The sequence below is a fragment of the Biomphalaria glabrata genome, unplaced genomic scaffold (genome assembly GCF_947242115.1).
Source record: "Biomphalaria glabrata unplaced genomic scaffold, xgBioGlab47.1 scaffold_19, whole genome shotgun sequence".
Classification (NCBI taxonomy): domain Eukaryota; kingdom Metazoa; phylum Mollusca; class Gastropoda; family Planorbidae; genus Biomphalaria; species Biomphalaria glabrata.
Genome location: NW_026602932.1, coordinates 760,910 through 773,762, shown reverse-complemented (window position 1 = coordinate 773,762; position 12,853 = coordinate 760,910). Strand labels below are relative to the sequence as shown.

At 36.4% G+C, this 12,853-nt stretch overlaps 1 long non-coding RNA gene across 1 annotated transcript; it reads right to left on the bottom strand.

Annotated features, from left to right (window-relative positions):
- Nucleotides 1–4,906: 4,906 nt before the first annotated feature.
- LOC129924178 (uncharacterized) lies at nt 4,907–12,556 on the bottom strand. Its single transcript, XR_008776153.1, has 4 exons — nt 11,963–12,556; nt 7,259–7,367; nt 6,091–6,200; nt 4,907–5,804 (listed from the first exon to the last, which is right to left on the bottom strand). It is a non-coding gene; the product is annotated as an uncharacterized LOC129924178 (long non-coding RNA).
- Nucleotides 12,557–12,853: the final 297 nt, after the last annotated feature.

Sequence of the window (12,853 nt, the reverse complement as noted above, 5' to 3'; positions counted from 1 at the left end):
CTTCAAAAATACTCATTTTCTCTTGGGGGAGCTACCACCTTCTACCAAGCGCGTCCCCAGGTGGCGGATAGGGGAAAGACCCTTAGATATAAGGGTTAGCTGTGAATAGCAAATAAACAGCTGAGGACCAACTGGTTTGCAGTCATGGAGGATGAGGTGAAGAATTCCAGTGGTTAGAATATTTACTAAAAACATCTCAGAAATCCAGGGAAATGATTGCAAAAAGCGAGTATAGGGCGCTCTAACTTTAAACCCGGGTAGATGAAACCCATTAGCTAGGGATAGCAGTTCATCTAGGAGAGAAAACTCAGAAAATAAACACCTGCTACCTTGCAGATGATCTTGGATGATCAAAGGCTATGGGAGCACACCCAGAAAGAAAAGCAGGCTGAAGTCGGAGTCAATGGGCCTCCTGGCGCATAACACATTGACACGCAACTTCATCTATGTAGGAGTTCAGTAACGATTCTAATAGATGTGGCGTCCTGCCTGTGGAATCCCGCCTCGCAGGTAGGGGGCCAGGCTCTCCCCCTCGAAGGAGCCCACACAAGCGAGCTGGTGGTTCTTCTATCTCTGCCTGTGGAGCCAGGAGCAGGGACAAGAAAGTAAATACTACTGGCCAACACTCCAAGACCAAAAGTCTAAAAATCTTACAATGGAACGCAGAGGGCATCCAAAAGAAAAAACAAGCTCTAAAAATATTTCTGCATGAGAAAGAAATTGATGTAGCTTGCATCCAAGAAACTCATTTGAACAGTAATCTTCGTTTCTCCATTAGAGGCTACACCTGCATCAGACAAGATAGAGAAATCAGACCCAAAGAAGGAATCCCCACCCTCATTAAAAATGATATTCCTACCACAGACATAACTATGCCCAACTCCTCAGAATCAGAAATAATGGGAACTAAGCTAATTCTCCCAGATGGAAATATTTATCTATTTAACTGCTACTTCCCACCAGACAAGGAAATCGAGATTGACCACATACAAATACCTGACCAAGAAGACTGTCTAATCTTAGGAGATATGAATAGTCACTCTCAGAGCTTGGGATACCCAGACCTAAATGCCAGGGGAGAAGAAATTGAAGAATGGCAAGCAGAGAACAGACATATCTTGCTTAATAAACCTGAGGATAAACCAACCTTTTTCTCAAGAGCCTGGCTAACATCAACCACTCCAGATCTAGCCTTTGCAACTGACAACTTATCCAAAAAGTGCACCAGAGAAGTTGCAGACCAGCTAGCCACCAGTGACCACAGACCCATATTGATCAGTATCGATACCTCCTTCAAAATATCAGAAAACTCCACCATCCCCAGATGCAACTACAAAAAAGCCAACTGGCACCTATTCTCAAAGCTCACAGACCCATACACAACTTCAATAAACTGCAAATCAAATCAGGTTAATAAGTCATTCTCAGCTTTCTCCAAAGCAATCCTCCTAGCAGCTAAGGAATCAATTCCTAGAGGAGCAAGAAAAGATTATATCCCCAACTGGTCTGATCACCTTCAACAACTCCACAATGACACTATTGAAGCCAGAAACAGTAGAAAATAACCCTTGTATAGAAAATAACATAAATCTAAAAGAAGCTAACGCAGTTTTCAGGAAAAATTACCTTTCTGCCTTGAGGAAAAGTTGGCATGAAAAAAGAGAACAACTAAACATATATAGAGATGGTCACAAACTCTGGCGTAAAGCCAAATGTCTCAACCAGGAAGAAAACAGAACAACTCCTATAGTAATAGAAAAGGACAACAAACCCCTGAAAGGCCAAGAAGCAGCAAATGAATTCATTAAGTTTTTCCAAAGCGTAGGACAAATACAAATTAATGAAAGTAGAAATAAAGATGTAAACTCAGAAATCCCAGATAAAATTAAAGAAAACAATCCAGCTTACTCCTTGGGAATGACCACTAATCTTAAAATGAAGGAACTAGATGAATCCCTAAAAGTCCTCAAACCAAAACAAGCCCCGGGCTCGGACAAAATATCAAATGACATGCTTCTTCACTTGGGTCCTCAAGCCAAAAGAAAACTGCTACAAATATTCAATGCTAGCTGGAAATCTGGCAGAATTCCAAACATCTGAAAAAAGCCATTATGATCCCTATACTAAAGCACGGCAAACCAAGAAATAAACTGGATAGCTACCATCCCATCAGCCTCACTAGCTGTAATTGCAAACTGATGGACAGAGTGATAAATAGAAGGCTGACATGGATCCTTGAGTCAAATAATCTACTCACTGAAGCCCAGGCTGGCTTAGAAAAGGCAGATCAACAGAAGATCAAATTGCCTTCATCACACAAGAAATAGAAGACGGCTTTCAAGAAAAGAAACCAACAACAATTGTGTGGGTTGACTTAGAAAAAGCATTTGACAAAGTCTGAGAACAAGGTCTCTTGCTCAAGCTAATCCAGCATCACAACTGGATAAAGGAATATCTAAATAATAGAAAAGCCTTAGTTTGCATGCAAGGACAAAGAAGCCACACAGTGGGTATAAAAAATGGCGTCCCCCAAGGAGGAGTCCTATCCCCAACACTTTTCCTAGTATTCATAAATGATCTAAATCAAAACCTACCAAGAAAAGTTAAAAGCAGCATGTATGCAGAAGACCTTGCCATAATTAGCACAGAAGAATATGTAGGAACATCGAAATTTCGATTACAAGATGCTCTTGATAAACTCAATAATTGGTCCAAAGACTGGGGCATGTCCATTAACACAAAAAAGACCACATATACCATATTCTCACTGTCAACAAAACAATAAACAATAAAATTAACATTACATAAAGAAGCTTTAGAAAAAAATGACAGCCCTACTTATCTTGGAGTCACCTATGACCCAAGACTAACCTGGAAAAACCAAATAGATAAAACACAGAGTAAAGGCATCCAGAGACTATCCCTCTTGAAAAAATTAGCTGGCAGAGATTGGGGAGCTAATCACAACATCCTGAAAAAGACCTATACCAGTTATGTAAGACCTGTACTAGAATATGGTGCCACAGCATGGGGCTCAGCAGCCCAAACCAACCTAAGAAAAATAGACAAGGTTCAAAATATTGGTCAAAGGATAATGACAGGAGCAATCAAAACAACACCCATTAGAGCTATGGAGGAAACCGCTGCCCTGATCTCTCTAAATGAAAGAAGAGAAATAAAAATCCTTTCCCAATTTACTAAATTGGAAACCTTGAAGAAGCACCCATTCATAACAAAAATCCACAAAACTGGCACAAAAAACCGTCTCAAAAGAACCAATTTCATACAGGAATCTCTAAGCCTAAAAAAGAAACACCAACTTGAAAAAATTACTCTGGAATCCTCGATACACTATAATGAATCTCCACCCTGGGACGAAGGCCCTCTTCCTACTATAAGGGACCATATTGAAAACATAAAAAGAAAATCTGATTACAGACCAACAGAGCTCAAGGAAATAGTGAACTGTTTTCTACATACCAATTACCCTAGCAATCAGTGGATCAGAGCTCATCCCATAAAGCCACCACAAATGGAGGAGCTGGAATACTTATCGAATGGCCAGATGGAGGAAAACTAGAAAAATCCATTGCAACTAGAAAGCTCTCTGACAGTCACAGAGCAGAAAGGGAAGCACTAGCACTAGCTGCTACCATGCTAGCAAATCATCCAAGTTCTCCTCACAGTCAGATTGTCTTTCTAACAGACGCGAAAACAACCCTCCAAAGCTTGCAAAACTCTGATTCCCCTTATATTAAAAACCTCAGAACAGCACTTACAAAGCTCAACAACAACAGCAAAAAAAAAAACTGTTATTCAATGGATACCAGCTCACATACAACTAGCAGGAAATGAGAAGGCTGACACACTCGCCAAGAGTGGGAGAACAAACTCACAAGTAAACTCTGCACTCTATCCAGAAGAAATGAAGAAATTAATTGTAGATAAAATAAATGAGAAATGGACGAGCTCCCATCCAAATCACAAGAAAGATGACGCTTACTATAAGCTATCCCGACAAGACCAATGTCTAATCTTTCGACTCAGGACCGGACACAACAGAATACAACAACAAATGTACCGGAAGCTCAAAATTGGAACCAGTGAAATCTGCCCATGTGGAGTATCACCAGAAAATTATTATTATTAGCTTTTATACAGCGCTACTTTCATGCTTATAGCATGCTCAGAGCGCTCTGGTCCAATCTCATTTGTGGACCGGTGGGGGGTATCTAGGAGTTGGTTTTCCGTGCTGCCTTTAGGCGCTCAGTAAACGCAACTCTGCCCGAGTCGGGTGTCGAACCTCGAGCCCCCTTCTAGGTAGCCAAGTTCAAGCGCACTTAGCCCCTCGACCACGCTTCCCACAAAATGCGACCATGTCCTCCAAAACTGCTCTCTCTACCAAGAGGCCAGTATAAGACATTGACCCCAAATCACCCCAACAGAAAGAAAATTATATGGAAACCACTGCGCAGTTCATCTCTAGTCATATGAACACTACAACATAACAATGAGAACGACAAAGAAGAACTCATTTTCTCAGGTGGGGGCTTATACACTGGGGTTTATGGGCCATTTCATTTGAAAAATTATTTAAACAATAAAAATCTTCCAGATTTTACTAAAAATAGAATCGATAATCTTCACAATGATTTATAGTCATGCTTGCAACAAGACTAGGAGAAATCTTCTATTTAAAAAAGTTTAAAGCAAGTAGGCCTATATTGAAAAAGGGGATTTTAGAAATGTTCTACAACAGTTTACGACAACAATGACAGGAGAAAACGTTTCAGATTGCAGAAGGAACTAATGGGTTAATTATAATAACAGTTTATCTTAGCATAAATTCTAATACAAAACAGAAAGTGTTTTACAAATTATATATTTTAAATGTAAGGAATATTCTACCTTAAAAATAAGATAAATATTCAGCTAAATTTTTTTTCCAATGTGCAATATTTATATTCCAATATTTGGGAAACACTTATTTAGATACATCTATAATAGAATATACTGTGCTTATGCTGTGGTTCATACAAAACATCTATATCAATAGTAAAATAGTAAGGCTTTCCAAAGTGGTAGTATACGCAACATTAAAGTTACTTTACTTGTATCTAAATGTGTATCCGTTGAAAAAGAACATTTACAACAAAAATTAACATAAATATAATATAAATAAAAATAACTGACATATAATCTTAGTAAAATTTAATTGTACAATATAAAGTAATTTTATTAATACTGCCATAAGAAAGTTTAAAAAAAAAAAGGGACCAGATATGTGACTGCTCCTTGTCAGCAATTTGTGGGAGAGAATTAGACTAAAGCCCATAGCCCAAGACATCACAAAGCCAAAGTGGAGCTGGATAGGACACACCCTGCGAAAACCAGCTACCGATGTTGTAAGGTACGCACTTGATTGAAATCCGCAAGGAAAGAGGAAAGTGGGCAGACCCACACAAACCTGGAAGAGGTCAGTCATCAGTGAAGCTGAGGGTACTTGAATGACAAGTGAAGAAAGCTGCTCAGAACTGAGTTTGGTGGAGAGGTGTGATTGTGGCCCTATGCTCCACTGGGAGTGCACAGGAATAAGTCAAGTCCTTGTCAGCGGGTCCTTTTGTGATATGGCCCACAGGTTGAGAAAAGCACCCCTAAAACATTGTAAAGCATGACTAACATTAACACCAAAGAACATGTCCTTACTTGATGAGCTCCCGTTCTCTCTTTTCCAGTTGCAGCATACAAGCTGTTAATTCCATATACAAATTGTTCAACTTGCTTTCATAATGCTCTCTGACATCCTGTGCATGTTTAAACAAAATAATTAACATATTGAAACAGTTAACACTTCATAGCAACAAATAATGGAAATATCCAAATTTACTATATGTTTAGTCAAAGTCTATATAGATACAAGTCAGGGCATGAGATAATTAAAAATATAATTGTCAAGCTTATATGTCTTACTTAAAAAAATAAAACAAAGTACTTAAAAGTCAAATGAAAAAAAAAATTCAGTTGCATAAATAAATTATCTTAATTTCATGAGAAAGAAAAAAAACAACAAATACTCTCCATACAAAATACCTTAATTCTTCTTTTCTTCTTTTTATAAGCTCTTCTTCTAGCTGGGGTAAATTGGAACCTTCAGCTTTCATTTTTTGGAAATTTTCACAAATCTCTTTCCTCCAAATTTCCTAAGCAAAAAAAGGTTTAAATATTTTCTTAACATTTTTTAATATATATAGAAGAAAAAAAAAGTATCATGAAAAAATATTTAGATAGGAATTGGTTCACTTTAAGAACTAATGACATTAGAAGATAAGCCAGAGCTGGAACAGAAAGGAGTTAAATTTGCTTTATTTCTGCATTAGGTCAAATTATTTCAATGTCATTCTTGGTCAGAATAAGAAGTTTGAATAGAGTCTGAAAGAAGGTCACCATTACTACCATATAGCAGCAGGGATACTTGCAGTGTAAAAGTTTTCTCTCTCAGAGTGTAAAAGAAGGCTAGAAAATAAGAGGCTGTCTCTTTTTTTTTTGTATGAAGAAAGGTTAAGCTTAGAAGCTTTGCATTGGTTGAAAAAAGTTTTTTTTAATCATTCAAAGCACAAGTTCACTTCTGGCTCTAGCATTGTTATCACACAGCTACATTAAGTACAAAGCCAGCTTCTGATGACAAACCAAGATGCTGATACTAGAGTAATATCAATTCTTTGTACCCACCTAGGAGAAGGAAACTTCTGAATTGAAAGCTCTGCTGCCTTGCAGCTATACCGAATCATGGGAAAGGTTTTGAGAGTTGACCCTGAGAAAAAATCAGGAGACCGCAACCCTTAGGCAATTTGCAGAGCCTGCAACACCACTGATACCAAACTGTATCAGCACTTGCCACTCCTTTGGATACATCAGCTGCATGGAGAAAGCAATATCATTCTGACCACAGCTGATGCCCAGGCATTTATCTTGTTTCAATGAGATGATCCATAGTTGCTTTGTGACTGAAGGAGGCCATGATGTATTAAATATGTACTGTTAAACGTTAAATGCCATAAAAAGACAAATTTTCTAGCAGAATATGACAAGTCAGGAAGCCATCTGCTCTTTACTCAAATAATAATATATGCATTATGCACAAAGGCAGGTTTTTCATCTGTATATTTTAATTGGGAAAATGAGAACACCTCAAATCATTTCTTAAGAGTTTCTTGTTGATAATGACAGAATCCATAGTGTCAATCAGTAAAGGACTTACTTGAGATTCAGAAAAGTCCTCCCGACTGAACCGAAGTAATTCAGCAGAGGCAATCTCAAGGTGCATGAGAATTTGTCTAAATGATGGTCTATTTCTGGGCTTTGCACTCCTGAAAAAAGAAAAAGATATTTTCCATTAAAATAATTCTTTGGTGATATATCTTTATTTTTTTAAAGGAGTAGGTTGATGATTTATTTTTAAAATTTCATGTATATAGAGAGTGTGGTAACCTATGCATACAAATTTTTGCCAGTAAATACAAAGAAAAACATTTGAACAGTTTACATTAAGATATAAAATGTTGATTAGATTAAAAACCTGAATAATAGTTATAAATTAATGTAAGCAATAAATTAATGTAAAATATACTACAACAATGCAATGAAGTTGATAACCAGTTCCCACTTCATAAACTTTCCTCAAGATCTTACTGTGTGTAATGTTATTCCTTGATTTATTGTTTGTTTGTTTTAAGTGGATCCTGTTAATTTTTTAACATAATTATACCATAAGAGATTATTAAAGTACCCAGAGTTCCAATCAACAGATCAACATAGCTTTATCTTTTTGGTATAAGGGGCAACTGCTATAGTCAAGGCTGTGAATTTTTTGCCTGATGTGTTTCAAATAATAAAGTCTGCTCTTGTGTAAATGTAAATCTTTTATAGTAACCTTTATTTCAATATATGTGGACTTAACTAAAACCTTTGACACTGTGAACAGAGAAAGTTTCTTGAAGATCATGTCAAATTATTATAAATGCACCAAAAAAACAACAACATTAAACTATGGTGATACTCTTTCGTTATAAATTTGTGTGGATTGTTCTTTCAGAATTGAAGATTACTACATCCTAGCCCAAATCTCCTGCAGGATAGTGGGGGATGGCAGCTGGCAGGGCTCAAACCTGGTCCATTGATATGACAGTTCAGAGCCCATGACCAAACAGTCCTCTCAATGGCACGAAAGCATGTGTTCAGGAGAGAAATTCATCAAATATTGATTTGCAAAACAGTATCCAATGGGTGCATATATACTTAAGGAAAGTAATGTATGGAATAAATATAAGATTTAAATCCTATGATGGTTGTTTCAACTCCAGACATCACAAAGTAGCTAATGATTGTTATGAAGGTTTAATTTACTCAAGATGAATTATCTAATAGAAGATTGTATTAATTTAAAGTCTCGTATTAGTATTATTACTCACAGCTTAAAAATAGAATAAAATCTGCTAAATTTTAGAAACAGTATAAAAAAATCCCAATCAATAAAGTAAAAAAAAGTTTGTTGTACTCCTTTTCAGACGTTGTGATCTATAGAGCAGATGATGTAAGTATCATCTAATTCTATGGCCAACAGTTAACAAGGGTGTCAGGTGGCCAGCACAACAACCAACCAACCAAATTTACTTTCCCCAACTAATGTCAAGTAGGCCTACCCATATGATTATGGTTGGGTGGATTCAGAGGTAAGTCCAAATTTCAGCCTTTACTGAGATTTGAACCCAAAACCTCTTGGTTCAGAAGCCAAGCACATTAAAACTCAGCTACCACACCGCTCAATTATAAAATGTCTAATAAATCTAATGAAAATTGCAATTTAAAAATTAATCTACTATCATATTATCTAGACCTAGATCTTGGAGTATCCTGTCTAGTCTCTACTCTAGATTTTTCTACTAGATCTAGAATCATTTAGATTACATTTCTACAACTAGACCAGACTTGAGACTAGTAATATTTAATATGATTATGAGTATGAGGCTAGTAGTAGTACTACTACTCACTCACAGTACTAGATCTAGTAAGTAGTACTACTTAGTTATTAGTAGTACTACTAGATCTACTTAGTATTTAGTTTATTTAGAGTAACTTACATCTATCGAACACCTTCGTTTTAAGGTACTTATCGAACACCTTCGTTTTAAGGTACTTATCGAACACCCCATTGTATTTTTTTAAATTCTCCTTTATTTTGATGATTAGAAACTAGTCCATTCCTATTGTGCATCGTCCATTTCTTTATAGTTTAGTTATATTTAGTTTCATTTTCACCCGAGGATAATTTTTTTACTTATATTCAAAGTGCATTGGTAATATTGGTATAAAAATTTCACTTTTTTTGACCTCTTGGGAAGAGTGAAGTGAGTCTCGGGTGAAGGGTATTTTTTAATGCCAATGATGTTCAGCTCAACAAAACCTATATAATACGCTTCTAATTAGGCTGAGAAATATTTGCAACAATTTTCATTAAAGTGTCCTTTGCTACCTAAACATGAAAATTGAGGTTTAAAAAGGGGGTGTTCGATAATAGCAGTTTTTATATAAGCAATCTCAGCTTCGTAAGATATCGAACGCCATTTTAATGTTAAAAATAAACATCAAAGGGATATAACCCAAAGAACACAAAATATTTAAATTATATATTTTTTAATTGTTATTTTTAAAAATAATGTAATGCAAAGTACATATATAAATTAGCCATGTGTTACAATTTGTATCAGCTATTTGTGGTTTACCGTAAATGTGCTATATTTTTCTAAGTAAATAGATTTACATCGATATGCACTAATTGTACCCATTTTAAAAGCTTGATTTTATGACACATATAGTTTGATGCTATTATCATCGTTGTGCTACCATAGGTGTAAGGAATATAGAATATATTATGAACAATGAATTTAGAATATATCCAGTTGTGTTTTTTTTTTAGATGCCCCATTCTATTAACTTCTGAATTATGTTTTATAAACCAATACCTAGCGCATGTGCTTGATGTGAAGAGATATTAATAAAACGAAAGGGCTCAGGGGGAGGTATAGAATGTAGTTATGGTATTTTGAAATAAAAATGTCTTTGGTAGGTACAAAAAAAAAAAAAGGGGGGGGGGGGGAGAAACAGTCCAGACACTGTATCAAGAGATCATCAATAATTGATCGACCATTAAAATGTGACGTCAGCCTCAAATACATAGTCAGTTGTGCTTCTCGATCTAGACGTGTGGCGCAGGGTCTAAAAAAATTATATATAAAGTACCATATACCATAAAATATGATAAAGCTCATAATGCGCTACAAAGACACTCCTTTGAAACATCACAAATACTCAAAATAATAACAATAACACATTTAACCACTCTCTTATTGCCTACACCCCCTTACCCGCGCTTTCTTCTTACGCAATTCCACTCTCCAACATTCACTCTTTTTCAGTGCAAAGTAACAACGTAAATTTCAAGACTCAATCCAAACGCAGCCACCAGATTAACACACAACAAAAAAAAAAATGGTCAGTGACAGCCCAACACACAGGTGTAAACCAGGCCACCAACGCAGCCCCAAAACATTGTTCAAGTTGTAGTAAGAACAATGTTGAGGGGAAAGGGGGAGGAGCCATCATTCGAGTACCTAAGGTCAAGCCGCTAATTAGGTCACAAACACTAGGCGTGATAGATATATAGATATGTTGTTTGTGTGTGTGTGACAAATACTAAGCGTGCTCTAAAATACGGTGTTTTTTTTTTGGTCAACCAGGTGGTTTAGGGAGGGCGGATCTATCTACATCTATAGGTAACACAGCTCGCAAGCTACCATAGCTTTTCAGCAACCCCCCCTTCCCCGCCCAGATCGAAAAATATCTAGCACTGACTTTTGGGCTGTTACATACACTGAGCGTGCTAGATCGGCGGCTAGTTACGTAGGACCGCGTACCGTATGTTTTGTCTTTAGGTGAACCAAGTAAACTGTTGTGTCCTGCAATGACTTGGGGAGGATTATCTATTGGCTACCAAAGCTTATTAGGCTCTCCCTCAAATAGATAATATCTGGATTTAATTTATTAATGGCCTTATGACTCAAAATAGCTTAGACCTAAATAAGTACTACGATAATGCGTTACTGGGCTTAGCACCGTCAGTTTCTAAGCAGAGCTGATCAGTGATAGATTATAGATTCCTTCGATGTGGACCATGTGGAAATGACTAAAATCTGTCTGTCTTGACATGGCGTAAAAAGAAAATGATATAAATAAAAAAAAATATAGATTATAACACTTTTGAAACACCATACTTTTCACAAAATTTTAAGATTATTTATAACACTTTTAAACACCATACTTCTCATGTGTTCGATAAGTTCTTAATATGTTCGATAAGATAAGATAAAGGTAAAAAAAAGTGTTCGATAATTTAAGCTTTTGAAATCATCGACCTGACTCACTTTAACATCAAATATAAGTTTAACTTTGAGTAGTAATAGAATAAAACATATCTACTTTTTAAGAAAAATGGATGAGGAGTTCATAGATATAATCAGTTTTTTTCTAGGTCTAATTTTTACGGAGATAAAACAAATTCAAACATAAAAAATGTCGGCGAATGAGCTTAACTTGTTCGATAAACGTAAGTTACTGTAGATCTAGATTAGATCTAGAATCTAGTTACTACTACTAGAGTCTAAGAGTGCTACTGATAGTACTACTACACACTGAGTACTACTCGGAGTACTAGTAGTAGTACTAGGCCTAGCTCAAGAGACTCAAGACGTCAAGAGTTAGTCTAGAACTAAGAAATAAAGAATACTAGAGTCAGAGTAGTAGATCTAGAGACTAGAGAGATGTCTAGAACTTATAGAAGATGATAGATCTACCAATCTACCAGATTCATTTAAAGTATTTTTAACTATTTATAAAAATTTTAGGTTACCGAAATCGTCAGTTAGAATCTGTTTACTAATTTCAATTGCAAGAGAATCAACAGAATCATCTAGATCTAGACTTGATAGATCTAGATCTAGATATCTATATGGGAATTTGAAATCTATCAATTTTCCCTCAATTTCTACGACAAACATTGAGTGTTGCCATTTCCGTGATTTCAAAACAAATGAGTTGACTGTACGTAAGCTTAAAAAAGTTTTTTTTTTGAAAAGCCACGAAATCAAATAAACTAAATTATCAGTTACCAAGGATATTTTTCAGTTTTCTGTAGTTCTATTCTTCTTACATAGATTCTAGATTTATGGAGCAACTAGATCTAAATCTTCCCCACCCCCATTTTTTTCCCCGCGGAAACGCTTCAAAGACCAGCTTAGGCGTCAACTTTCCTTGGCTGACAGATGAGAGCACCTGGTTGCATGCGGCCTCAGAACGAGACAGCTGGAGGTCACTTACGAAGGCCGCGGGATACACATTTTAAAACCAAAAGAAAATCTGCTGTCGAGAACAGACGGCGAAAAGAAAATCTAAATCGACCACCTGCGGACAATGGTTATGCTTGCCCTGGATTTGGCAAAATATGTAGGTCACAGCTGGGACTGCGCATCCACGTGAAATACTGCATTCCTCACTGATCTTCGGACTCGAAGACTAGCCTTATTATTATTAGCAGGATCTCTAAAGAGTGGCCTTTTTTCGTTGTGCAGCCAGCTTTGCTTTGGACGACAATTTCTTTGTGCTCCCTTCAGTGCCTCTCGACTTTCGACCCATAAAAAATGTTTTGGATCTGCCTTTGAGCTGCTTACAAAATTAGTGCTGAATGTAAAGTAAGGATCCTGTTTTGAAAATTTCGATTTCAGCAATGCCCATTGTCCTTTTC